The 13,277-nt window shown below is 43.9% G+C and overlaps 1 protein-coding gene across 1 annotated transcript in view; it reads left to right on the top strand.

Annotated features, from left to right (window-relative positions):
• The window catches only part of ST7L (suppression of tumorigenicity 7 like), a 137,620-nt gene that overhangs the window by 94,024 nt on the left and 30,319 nt on the right, over window positions 1–13,277 (top strand). The gene's annotated exons all lie outside the window — the stretch shown is intronic.

Here is a 13,277-nt window from a genome sequence, read left to right as displayed (position 1 = left end):
AGTTCAGCTAGGTAGCCAGGGTGGCCCAAGTCCTGTGGGGTGGGGCATAGGGGTTGAAATTGGGGGCTGGACTGGAGTTGCATAGGAGTGGGAGAGGGTTGACTGCCGAGACCAAGCAGGGCCAGCATGCAGCCACATCCCTCCCTACCAACCAGCTGACCCTTCCCTCCCCTTCTCTCCTTTCCCTGAGTCTGAAAGTATCCAGCAGCCCTTGTGTTTCATCAAAAAGACTCTCAAAAAGCAGACTCTCTGCCGAGCTTCCCTGAGAGGGACAGGTGAGAAAGGAGTGAGCCCAGGCTCCTTCCTGGCCAGGCCCCTCTCCTTGGACCACTCTTTCACCTCCTCCCAGCCCAGCCCCACCCTGATGCTGGGCAGCAGTCTATAAGGTCTGCAAGCTGGGGCAGCCTCTCCCAGACTCCCCTGTGTGCTTAGGCCTGGGTGTGACTCTGGCCCTGTGTTTGTTTCTACATATGGGCCCGAGGTTGTGGGGTGGGCTGGAGATGATCACATCAGCCCTAACCGTGCGGACTCACCCACTTGGGCCCCAGACTCACTTCTGAGGCCCCTTCTTTGGCTTCAGCTGTCTTCACAGTCAAGTGGGACCGTGTCTTGGCACAACATAGATGCTCAACTATTAAAGCATGTTGCTGAGCTAAGGAGGCCCCCAGAAATATCAGCAGCTCGAAGAGGGAGGGCAGTGGATGAGGGGACAAGACTTCTCCCCAGTGCTTACAGGCTACCTTTGCTGTAGAGTGGACAACCCAAGATGAGGCTCTGCTCCTTCCTCGTCTTCCTCCCCTCCCCTCCGAGCCCCCTGGCTCCCCAGGAGGAACCCCAGGCTGCAGGAGCCAGCTGCCTGCAAGAGCTGCACTCAACCACTTAACTAGAGAACAAATACGGAGCCAGAGAAGAGGTTTTCTGGGATCTGCCACTTTGGACTTCATATCTCAAAATAAACTTTCAGTCTCAAGGTCCTAGACGCTACTGGAGAGCTCAGCTCCTCACGCGAGGGCCTGTTGTGGGGCTTCCAGGCCGAGGGTCAAGGCCAGAGGCTCAGGCTAGTGCCTGACCTGCTCCTCCCTCCCACCCCTACCCTCACTCCACCCTAATGGGAGACAGGGGAGGAGTCACTAATTTGGGAGTCAAGTTCTCGTCTGGAGGGCACTGCATAGAGTCAGGTTGGCACTTATTGAACACCTGCTGTATGCCCAGCACTGGCCAGAGCATCCTAAATGACACAGAAGGACACAAAGGGTCTTATTCCAAGGTGTTTTCTTGCAAGTACAATAAAGCCACCTGAGAAGTGGTTCACTAGGCTTTGCTGTTCGAGGCTGCATGCCGCAGATTTAGTGGGCAGTGTCAACAGAGGCCTTGGGGAAGAATCCCGGCTCCCCGAGAATCCTGGATTCCCTGGGGCAACCAGCAGAGCCAGTCACCCTTCTTCCTCCAGGTGGCACCGTAGCCCCCTGCCTTCTCAAAAGTGGCTGCCCAAAGGAGAAGGGTCTCCCCCCTCACCCTTGATATCTAACCTCACGCTCTGCTCCCCCATGGGGACTTCCTTCACTCTCTTCTCAGCTGCGTGAGGCTGAATGATTTTGAGTTTTTACTGGCCCTTGGATGGGAGTGGAGATGAGCTAAGGGGAGTTCGGGTGGTGTGGGTAAACAGCTCTTACTCTACCCTGGTTGACCCCCGAGGAGGAGGCTCCCCCTTCCCTGGACCCCTTTGGTGATGACCTTCTCTCTTTCCTGGTGGGTGGGAGGTGGTGTGGATGGTAATGAGCAGAGAGAAAGGCCGAGAAGGGGCTGGGGGGAGGTTTGGATGGGAGTCAAGGAATTCCTGAGCCTGCTGCTTGCACAAGGAGCCCTGAGACGCTTTTCCTGAGCTTTCTTTGCAGACCGAGGCAAGTCTTATTTGAAATGGGGCCAGGTTCACACAGGCCTCTGTGCCCCCACCTCGTCTCTCCCTCCCCAGCCACTCCATGCAGGTGTCTAGGGAAGAGGAGGGAGCTTGGGAAGAACACAGGGGCTTTTAAGGGGGGTGCAGTGGGGGAATCTACACTTTGCACACCGCCTGACTGGCCTCTCCTTGGTATTTATGAGCTCCCAGGCGAGGCATGGAACGTGTCTCAAAGAGGCCAGGCCAAGAGGGCTTTGGAGGGAAGGAGCATCCAGCCCAAATCAGTGAAGGGGGCTCGGTGGGGCAGGCCAGAGACAGGGACCCTCTTCCTCCCAACCAGTGGCCAAACAGGAGAGTAGATTCCTCCCCCAAGGGGCCTGGGAGAAACAGTGAGCTAGGGGAGAAGGGGAAGGAAGGGCAGAGGCTTGGGGAGGCGGGACCATGGGGGCGGGGCAAGGGGGTCTGGAGCCTTTTAGCGTTTTGGCTGTAATCAGACTGGAGCCAGGCGGTAGGCGGGCTCACAGCCATCCTGGGCGGGTGGCCCAGGTTCTGTGTGAGGCCAGTGGGTGTGCTGCTGGGATTCTGGGTGGTCACTGACCAGCCTAACCCCAAGGGAGAGTGGTTCCCACTTTGCCCCCAGCCACCCTCTCCCAATCTGCCTGTATCAAATAACACTGAGCTCTCTTTCTCTCCCCACCACCTGTTCTGGGTCCTAGAATGATCTGGAAGCGAGGTTTGCTTCCAGCAGACACAAATCTGCAGAGCCCACTATCTTCCTCCCTCCCACTCTGCCTTCCTCACTTTGCTCTGCTTCTTGCTCTCCCCATGTCCTCTCTGTGTCTCTCTAGGTCTGTCTCCGTCTGGCTCCTATTTCTATCATGCTGTGTCCATTCCTGTCCTTCTATGTTTGTCTCTCTGTCTTCGTTTGTCTTCTCTGTGTGTCTGTGTCTGCTGGCCTTTTGCCCTCTGTCTGAACTTCTCTCCATCTTTCTCTTTATGAATCTCTCTCTTTATGTCTCTCTCTTGTCTTTCACTCTCCATGTCTTTTCTGACTCCCTCTGTGTGTCTGTGTTCCCCTCTGTATTTTTCTGTGTGTATCTTTGTTTCTCTTTGTCTCTGTTCGTCTCTTTCTCACACCTTCCTCCATAGGCCCTGCAACACGGTGCAAAGCACAGTGGACTGAAAGAAATCAGAAAAACCGTTTTCCCTCAACCCGGCCATGCATGATTCCGAGCCTGCTGCTTGCACAAGGAGCCCTGAGATGCTTTTCCTGAGCTTTCTTGATTTCCATGATTCCGAAGGTCACTTTTGCACTCCTGGCCTCAGTTTCCTCACTGGCAAGACAAGTGGGGTGGACATCTAGTTCCCTCCATGGGGGCCAATTTCTGTTTCTCTCTTTCTCTCTTGTTTCTTGTAGGACAGCCCACCCTGTTCTCCAAGGCCTCTGCTTCTTTGCTCCCTAGATTTGACCCTGAAGTTAGGACTCCAGCATCCTTTGGACCCCCAGTGGGAAGGAGTCTTTGATACTGTCAGCCAGCAGGCCCCAAAAGGAGGAGGACTCCTCACTCCTTCACCCCCTCAAACATCAGGGTAGACAAGGGCCCTTTCTGGGGCCATGTCTGGCACACAAACCAGATTAGCTCATCTCTCTAATCCTCTTTGTGCTGGGGCCCCTGCCAGACAGGGACACCCACAGTGCAGAGCAAGGGTTGTGTGTGTGTGTGTGTGTGTGTGTGTGTGTGTGTGTGTGTGTGTGTGCAGATTCTTGGAGAAAGCAAGACTAAGGTTCTTCTCCCTCTGGGTACCCCCTCCTGCCTGAAAACCTCAAAATCAGCAGCCCTCACTCTATAAGAAACCTCATCAGGCTTGAGCCAAATCAGGGTTCTCATAATCCCAGTCTGCCCCACCCACCCAATCCTTTTTACAGCGTCCCTAGGGCTGGAAGCCACCCCTTCCTTCTCCATACGTAACCCCTGGCATATGTGCGAATGTTGTATTTTAGTCTAGGAAAAGTCTGCTTCTTCCATTCCTTCTTGAAAAGCCTGGAAAGCCTGGAGTGTAAGGCAGGGCACAGGGGACATAGGGGCAAGGGCGGGTTGGGGGTGGGGAGTAGACGGTCCCTGGGTTTCACACTCCGAGTTGGAGGCCTCCAGTCCCTCTGAAGTTTCATTTGGAGAGGTCTTTCTTGGCTGATAAGATCAAAGCATTCCCTCTGCCAAATCATTACCTTATTTTCGAGGCAATTACAGAACTTATTGTATCAATTAGCCGGGTCTCCAGCTGCAGCCGGTTATCTCTGTCTGCCTGGCGCTCGCTGAAGAAAGGGTCGGCCGGCCCAGCCAGCCGGGCCCCAGAGGAAAGGGCAGAAGCGGGGCTGCGGCCCGGGAGCTGTCCGGCCGCTTTCAGCAGGGACCGGCAGGTGGAGGGCACTGGGGAGCCCTTGCGAGGACGAGGAACCCGGCGGCTTCTCCTCACGCACCCCGCCACTGCCGCAGGAGCGCTCTTGTCCGCGGCCGTCACACCTGCACGCCTTAGGTGGCCCGGGAGGGCAAACCGGCTGAGCCTGGAGGGGAGTGAGACCGATGGGCCGGCCGGGCCAGGGCCCCGGCTCTGCGGAGGAAAGCGCTGAGTCTGCCAACATGCCTATCCCTTCCCGACTTGCTGGTGCGTGACTCACTGTGGGCCGCGCGCCCCGCAGTGGCCTTTTCTAGAAAGGCATGGCAGGATGAGCTTTGTCAGAGTGGGCGCTCGTGCGTTTGCAAACTGGGAGAAAACCTTTGGACGGAGTGCGTGGCACAGGGAAGTCGGTGTCCCCGTGGGTGCGCGAGTGTGGCCTCTGCTCCTACCCTTCCTGCAGAGCCACGCCCACACGCGGTGTTGGGGTCAAGTGGAGGGTCCTTTAGAGCTCCAGTTCTCAAACTTCGTTCTCAGATCCCTTTTACGTTAAAAACTTATTAAGGACCCCACAGACCTTTTATTTATGGAGGTTATAGCCATCCGTGTGAAAAATGACAAGGAACACAGGAGCCATCAGAGAGTGCTCCCAGTGGCCAAAGCTGGACAATTGGAGCAACAAAATCGTTTTGGATTATAACCTAAAGTATAAATAAACATGCACGGATCCCTACTGATATAAATAAATGAATAAATAAATACAAGGGGAGGAGAGACAAATACCGCATGCAGAAGAATTCCAAATAATCTATGTAGCTATTCCTCCAGTGGGGGCTCCAGGTTGTGACCTCCCTCCAAGAGTACAGAACAGAAAAGGGCAGGGGTGGTGGGGAGTAACTTCACAGTGCAGAAAGCTGACAAACCTCAGTTGGGTGATCACAGTCAACATCAACAGCGAAAAGTCCTGTTGATAATATGTACCCTGGATATAATGGGATGAGAATGACACTACTCCTCTGTGATTTCCCTCCCCTTAATCCCAGTGTAATCATGAGATTACACTGATTCACACCTGTTGAACCATTCTTGCCACAAAGGGATACATCCCACTTGACCATGAGATATGATCCTTTTATTGTGCTGTTTGAATGCAGATTGCTGATATTTTGTTGATGATTTTTGCATTTATGTTCATCAGGAATATTGGCCTGTAATTTCCATGCAGTGTCCTTGTCTGGCTTTAGTATCAGGGTAATCATAACCTTGTAAAATGAATTTGGAAGTGTTTCTTCCTCATCAGTTTTTTGGAAGAGTTGAGAAGGCCTTAGTTCTTTAAATGTTTCGTTCACTTCACCAGTAAAGCCATCTGGTCCTGGACTTTTCTTTGTTGGGAGATTTTTGATTCCTGAGTCAACTTCCTTATTAGTTATAGATCTATTCATATTTCCTGTTTCTTCATGATTCAGTCTTGGTAGATTGTATGTTTCTAAGCATTTATCCATTATTTATAGGTTATCCAATTTCTTGGTATATAATTGTTCACAGTTGTCCCTTCTGATCCTTTGTGTTTCCCTGTAATGTCTCCTCTTTTGTTTCTAGTTTTATTTGTTTGAATCTTTTCTCCTTTTTCCATTAGTCTGGCTAAAGATTTGTCAATTTTGTTTATCTTAAAGAAAAACTTTTAGTTTTGCTGACCTTTTCTATTGTGTTTGTAATCTCTATTTCATTTATTTCTGCTAACCTGAGGCTTAGTTCTTTTCCTCTTCTTCTCCTCCTCCCCTCCCTCCCCCTCCTCCTCGTCCTCATCCTCCTTCTTCTCCCTCTTCTTCCTCTGGTTTCTTCAGGTGTCAAGTCAGGTTGTTTATTTCAGGTCTTTCTTTTTTTCTTAATGTAGGCATTTATTGTGACAAACTTTCCTCTCAGAACTGCTTTTGCTGCATCCCATATTGGTATATTGTGTTTCAATGTTCTTTTGTCTCTTAATATTTTTTGATTTCCCTGTTGATTTCTTCTTTGATCCATTGACTGATCAGGAGCATGTTATTTAATTTCGACATATCTGTGACTTTTTCAGTTTTCTTCTTGTGCTATACCACTGTGATCAAAGTTCCTTGTTAAGATTTCAACTTTAAGTTTGTTAAGACTTGTTTTGTGACCTGACACATGATTTATCTTGGAGAATGTTCTATGTGCACTTGAGAGGAATGAGCATTCTGCTGCTGTTGGATGGAATGTTATATATATGTCTGTTAGATCCATTTGGTCTAAACCGTACTTCAAGTCTTATATTTCCTTATCAAATTTTTGTCTGGATGATATATCCACTAACATAAGTGGAGCATTGAAGTCACCTTCCATTCTTGCATTGCTGTCTATTTCTGCTTTCAGATCTGTTGATATTTGTTTAATATATTTATGCACTTTGATGTTGGGTGCATATATATTTATAGTTGTTATAGCCTCTTGATGAGTCGATCCCTTTATCATTATATAATGACCTTTTTTGTGCCTTGTTAGGTTTTTACTTAATGTCTATCTTGTCTGATAAAAGTATAACCACCTTTACTCTCTCTTGGTTTCCAGTTGCAAAAATATCTTATTCTATCCCTTTACTTGCTGCCAATATAAAGATTTAAAGCTGAAATCTTTTGAAGGCAGCATATAGTTGGGTCTTTTTTGTTTTTTAAAAATCCATTCAGCCACTCTGTCTTTTGATTTGAGTATTTGTCCATTTACATTTAACGTAATTTTTTTTTTAATTTTTTTAATGTATATTTATTTTTGAGAGAGACAGACATACAGACACAGAGTGAGCAGGGGAGGGCCAGAGAGAGAGGGAGACAGAATCTGAAGCAGGCTCCAGGCTCTGAGCTGCCAGCACAGAGCCTGATGTGGGGCTCGAACTCATAGACTATGAGATCATGACCTGAGCCGAAGTCAGATGCTTAACCAGCTGAGCCACCCAGGCGCACCTACACTTGAAGTAATTATTGATAGGTAAGGGCTTATTATTGACTTCTTGTTCATTGTTTTCTGGCTATTTGTCATTCCTTTATTTTATCCTCTCTTGATGTCTTCCTCTGTGATATTATAGTTATACTGGTATGCTTTGTTTTCTGTATCTTGATCTTCTATGTATCTGCTGTAGGTTTTGCTTCATTATTACTAGGATTACATGAAACATCTTATAGTTTTGACAGTCTATTTTAAACTGATAACTTTGATCACAGAGAAAAATTCTACCCTTTCATAGCCCCCTTATTTTATGCTTTTTTCTTCTAATATTTATTTATTTTTGAGACAGAGAGAGAGAGAGAGAGACATAGAGAGATAGAGAATGCGAGTTGGGGAGGGGCATAAGAGAGGGAGACAAAGAATCTGAAGCAGGCTCCAGGCTCTGAGCTGTCAGCACAGACATGGGGCTCAAACTCATGAACTAAGAGATCATGACCTGAGCCAAAGTCAGACGCCCAACTGACTGAGCCACCCAGGTGCCCCTCATTTTATGTTTTTGATGTCACAATTTACATGTATCCATTAAAAAATTATTTTAGCTACAGTTATTAATAATATGCCTTTTAACCTTTATACTAGAGTTAATTGCTTTACATACCACCATTACAATAGAGTATTGTGAACTTGACTCTGTGAGGTTTTTTTTTACCTTTTACCAGTGAGGTTTTTTTAATGTTTATTTATTTATTTTGAGAGAGAGAGAGAGAGAGAGAGAGAGAGAGAGAGAGAGAGAGAGAGAGCACACACACATATGTGGGGTAGGGGCAGAGATAGAGGGAGACAGAGAATCTTAAGCAGGCTCTGTGTTCAAAGCAGGGCTCAAACTCATGAACCCATGAGATCATGATGTGAGCGCAAATCAAGAGTCAGACACTTAACTGACTGAGCCACCCAGGTGCCCCTGCCAGGGAGTTTTACACTTCAATGTTTTTCATGTTACTAATTAGCATTCTTTCATTTCAGCTTAAAAGCTTCTATTATCATTTCTTATAAGGCAAGTCTAGAGGTGATAAATTCCCCCGGATTTTGTTTGTCTAGGAAAGTCTTATCTCCTTCATTTCTGAAGGACAGCTTTGCTGGGTAGAGTACTCTTGGTTGGCAGTTTTTTTTTTTCTTTTAGTACTTTGAACATATCATCCCACTCTTTTTTAGTCTGCAAGATTTCTGCTGAGAAATCCACTGATAGCCTTATTGGGGTACACTTGTATGAGTCAAGTTGTTTTTTTTCTTGCTTCTTTTAAAAGTTTTTCATTGTCTTTGGTTTTTGACCATTTTATGTAATATGTCTTGGTGAAGTCTTCATTTTCTGAGAGTCTTGTTTATCATGAATGGGTATTAGATTTTGACAAGTGTTTTTTTCTGCATCTATCAATATGATCATGTGATCTTTCTTCTTTAGCTTGTTGATGTGATATATTATACTCATTGATTTATCAATGTTAAACCAACCTTACATACTTGGGATAAATCCCACTTGGTCATGGTGTGTAATTCTTTTTCTACATTGTTGATTTGATAAAGTTTCATTACGGTTTTTTGCATCCATGTTCGTGATAGATAATGGTCTGTAGTTTTCTTGTACTGTCTTTCTCTGGTTTTGGTATTAGGGTAATACTGGCCTCATAGAATGATTTAGGAAGTATTCCCTCTGTTTCTTTCTTCTGGAAGAGATTATAGAGAGCTGATAATAATTTTGTCCTGAAGTGTTTGGTATAATTCACCAGTCAACCCATCAGAGCCTGGTATTTACTATGTTGAATGGTTATTAATCATTGACTAAATTTCTTTAATAGATATAGGCCATTCAGAACATCTATTTTTTGAATGTAAATTTTGGCAGATTGTATCTTTTAAGGAGTTGGTCCATTTCATCCAGGCTATCTGATTTGTGGGCATAGGGTTGTGCTTTTTCTGTTGTTTGTTTTTGTTTTCATTTTTGTTTTGCATCTACACTTAGGTTTATTTTTAAATTTTTTTTCAAGTTTTTATTTAAATTCCAGTCTGTTAATATACAGTATAATATTAGTTTCAGGTGTAGCGTTTAGTGATTCATCACTTATATACAACACCCAGTGCTCATCACTAGTGCCCTCCTTAATATCCATTATCTATTTAACACATCCCCCCCCCCACGTCCCCACCAGTAACCATAGTTTGTTCTGTATAGTTAAGAGTCTGTTTCTTGGTTTGCCTCTTTTTTCTTTCTTTCTTTCTTTCTTTCTTTCTTTCTTTCTTTCTTTCTTTCTTTCTTTCTTTCTTTCTTTCTTTCCCTATGTTAATTTGTTTTGTTTCCTAAATTCTACATATGATTGAAATCATATGGTATTTGTCTTTCTCTGACTGACAGATTTGGCTAGCCTTATACTCTCTAGTTCTTTCCACATCATTGCAAATGGCAAGATTTCATTCCTTTTTATGGCTGAATAATATTCCATTGTATATATACCACATCTTCTTTATCCATTCATCAATCACTGGACACTTGGGCTGCTTCCGTATCTTGGCCATTGTAAATAAAATTGCTTATAAACATAGGGGTGCAGGTATCTCTTTGAATTAGTGTTTTTGTATTCTTTGGGTAAATACCCTGTAGTGTGATTGCTGGGTCATAGAGTAGTCCTATTTTTAACTTTTTGAGGAACCGCCACTGTTTTCTACAGTGGTTGCACCTGTTTGCATTCCCACCAACAGTGCACGAGGGTTCCTATTTCTCTGAGTCCTTGCCAACACTTGCTATCTCTTGTATTTTTGATAAGAGCCATTCTAACAGGTGTGAGATGATATTTTGGCTTCAACTTACATTTCCCTGATGATAAGTGATGATGAACATCTTTTTATATGTCTATCGGCCATCTGGATGTCTTATTTGGAGAAATGTCTATTTATATCTTCTGTCCATTTTTAATTGGATCATTCATTTTTTAGGAACTGAGTTTTATAAGTTCTTTATGTATTTTGGATACTAACCCTTTATTGGATATATCATTTACAAATATCTTCTCCCATTAAGTAGATTGCCTTTTAGTTTTGTTGATTGTTTCCTTTACTATGCAGCTTTTTATTTTGATGTAGTCCAAATAGTTTATTTTTGATTTTGTTTCCCTTGCCTCATGAGACATATCTAGAAAAAAAACTGCTTCGGGCATGATTTATATTTAAAAAATTTATTTTGGGCACCTGAGTGGCTCAGTTGGTTAAGTGTCCGATCTAGCTCATGTCACAATCTTGCAGTCATGAGTTCAAGCCCCGTGTTGGGCTCTGTGCTGACAGTGCAGAGCCTGGAGCCTGCTTCAGATTCTGTGTCTCACTCTCTCTCTGCCCCTTCTTTGCCCACGCTCTGTCTCTCTCTCTCTCTCTCAAAAATTAATAATTTTTTTAAAGTTTATTTATTTATTTTGAGAGAAAGAGAGGGATTGGTGAGGGGCAGAGAGAGAGAGGAGAGAGAGAATCCCAAGTAGGCTCTACACTGTCTGTGTAGAGCCCATGTGCAGTTCGATTTCACGAACCGTAAGATCATGACCTGAGCCAAGATCAAGAGTTGGATTCTTAACCGACTGAGCCACCCAGGTGCCCCTAAAAATTTTTTTTGATGTGTGTTTTATGGCCCAAGAATGTAGTCTGTCTTGGTGAATGTTCCATGTGAACTTGAGAAGAATGTATATTCTGCTGTTGTTGGATGAAGTGGTCAATAGATGTCAATTATAACCAATTGATTGATATTGCTGTTGAATTAAACTATGTCCGTACTGATTTTCTGCTTTCTGTATCTGTCTATTTCTGATAGTCTGGTGTTGAAATGTCCAACTGTGATTTGAGATCTTTTTCTCTTTGCAGTTCTATCAATTTTTTCTGATGTAGTTTGATGCTGTGTTTGATGCTGTGTTGTTAGGCACACACATATTAAGGATTTCTAAGTCTTCTTGGAAAGTTGGCCCCTTTATTATTATGTAATACCTCTCTTTATCCCTGGTAATTTTTCTTACTTTGATGTCTGCTCTGTTTGAAATCAATGTAGCAACTTCTGGTTTTTAAAATTAGTGTCAGCATGATATAGCTTTCTTTATCCATTTACTTTTTTTTTTTTTAATGTTTATTTGTTTTTAGGATAGAGAGAGACAGAGCATGAGCAGGTGAGGGGCACAGAGAGAGAGAGAGAGAGAGAGAGACAGAATCCGAAGCAGGCTTCAGGCTCCAAGCTGTCAGCACATAGCCTGATGCGAGAACCCATGAACCGTGAGATCATGACCTGGGCCAAGGGCGGATGCTTAACCAACTGAGCCACCCAGGTACCCCCTTTATCCATTTACTTTTAATCTATGTCTTTATAATTAAAATGGATTTCATGTAGACAACATACAGATGGTCTTCTTTTTTTATCCACTTTGGCAATCTTTGTCTTTTAATTGGTATATTTAGACCACTGACATTTAAAGTGACTATTGATATAATTGGATATTTGTTTCTGTATTCTATTCGTTGCCTTGTTCTTTGTTCTTATTTTTGTCTTCTGCTCTTTTTATGCCTTTTGTGGTTTTATTTTTATTTATTTATTTAAAAATATTTTTTAAGTTTATTTATTTTGAGATACAGAGAGAGTGGAGGAGGGGCAGAGAGAGAGGGAGAGAGAGAATCCCAGAGAGGCTCATGCTGTCAGTGTGGAGCCCGATGTGGGGCTCAAACTCACGAACCATGAGATCACGACCTGAGCTGAAATCAAGAGTTGGACGCTTAACTGACTGAGCCACCCAGGCACCCCTTGCCTTTTGTGGTTTTAATTGAACATTTTATATGATTCCATTCTCTGTCCTTTCTTAGCATATCAATTATACTTTTTTTATGGTTGCTCTAGAGTTTGCAATATACACTTACAACTAATCCAGGTCCACTTGCAAATAACACAATTTGGCTGCACAGGTAATATGAGTATCTTTTAATAACACAATCATCCTCATTCTTCCCTCCTGTCCTTTGCATCATTGTGTCATTCATTTCACTTATATTTAAGCGTACATAAGCATATGTATGTACTTAAGCAGACATACTGAAATACATTAATGCTATTATTTTGAACAAACTTTTGTTAGATCAATTAAGTATAAGAAAAATAAAAATTTTTGACTCTCACCTATTTTCTTTTCTGATACTCTTCTTTATGTAGATCTGAGTTTCTGACTCATATCATTTCCCTTTTCTGAAGAATTTCTTTTAGAAGAACTTCTTTTATTTATTTTAAAAATTTTTAAAGTTTATTTTATTTTTTATATATAGAGAGAGAGCAGGGAGGGCCAGAAAGAGGGGTGGACAGAGGATCTGAAGTGGGCTCTGAGCTGTCAGCACAGAGCCCGACGTGGGGCTTGAATCCACAAATCATGAGATCATGACCTGAGCCAAAATTGGATGCTTAACCAACTGAGCCACCCAGATGGCTTAAGAACTTCTTTTAGAAGGCAAGTCTACTGGCAACAAATTCTCTCAATTTTTGTTTATGTGAGACAGCCTTCATTTCTCCTTCATTTTTGAAGGATAATTTCACAGGGTAGAGAATTTTATGTTGGTGGGTTTTTTACTTTCAACACTTTAAATATTTCACTGTGTTCTCTTCTTGCTTGAATAGTTTCTGAAAAAAAAGTCAGATGTAATTTTTATCTTTGCTCCTCAATCGGTAAGGTGGTTTCTTCCTCTGACTTCTCTCAAGATGTTTTCTGTATGGTTGGTTGATTTTATGCAGTTGGAAGATTACATACCTAGGTACTTACATTGCCCATCTATTATTGCCTACTGTTTATCCATTAGAGCCTTTAGGATATTTTTTGAGGGTGGAAGAGGGCCAGAGGGGAGAGAAAGAGAATGTTAAGCAGGCTCCATGCCTAGCACGGAGCCAGATGTGGAGCTCCATCTCAGAACTGTGAGATCATGACCTGAGCCGGAGTCAAGAGTTGGACGCTTCACAAACTCAGGTGCCCCTCAGCCC

This window comes from Felis catus, chromosome C1 (genome assembly GCF_018350175.1).
Source record: "Felis catus isolate Fca126 chromosome C1, F.catus_Fca126_mat1.0, whole genome shotgun sequence".
Taxonomy (NCBI): Eukaryota; Metazoa; Chordata; class Mammalia; order Carnivora; family Felidae; genus Felis; species Felis catus.
This window is presented reverse-complemented; position numbering and strand designations above follow the sequence as displayed.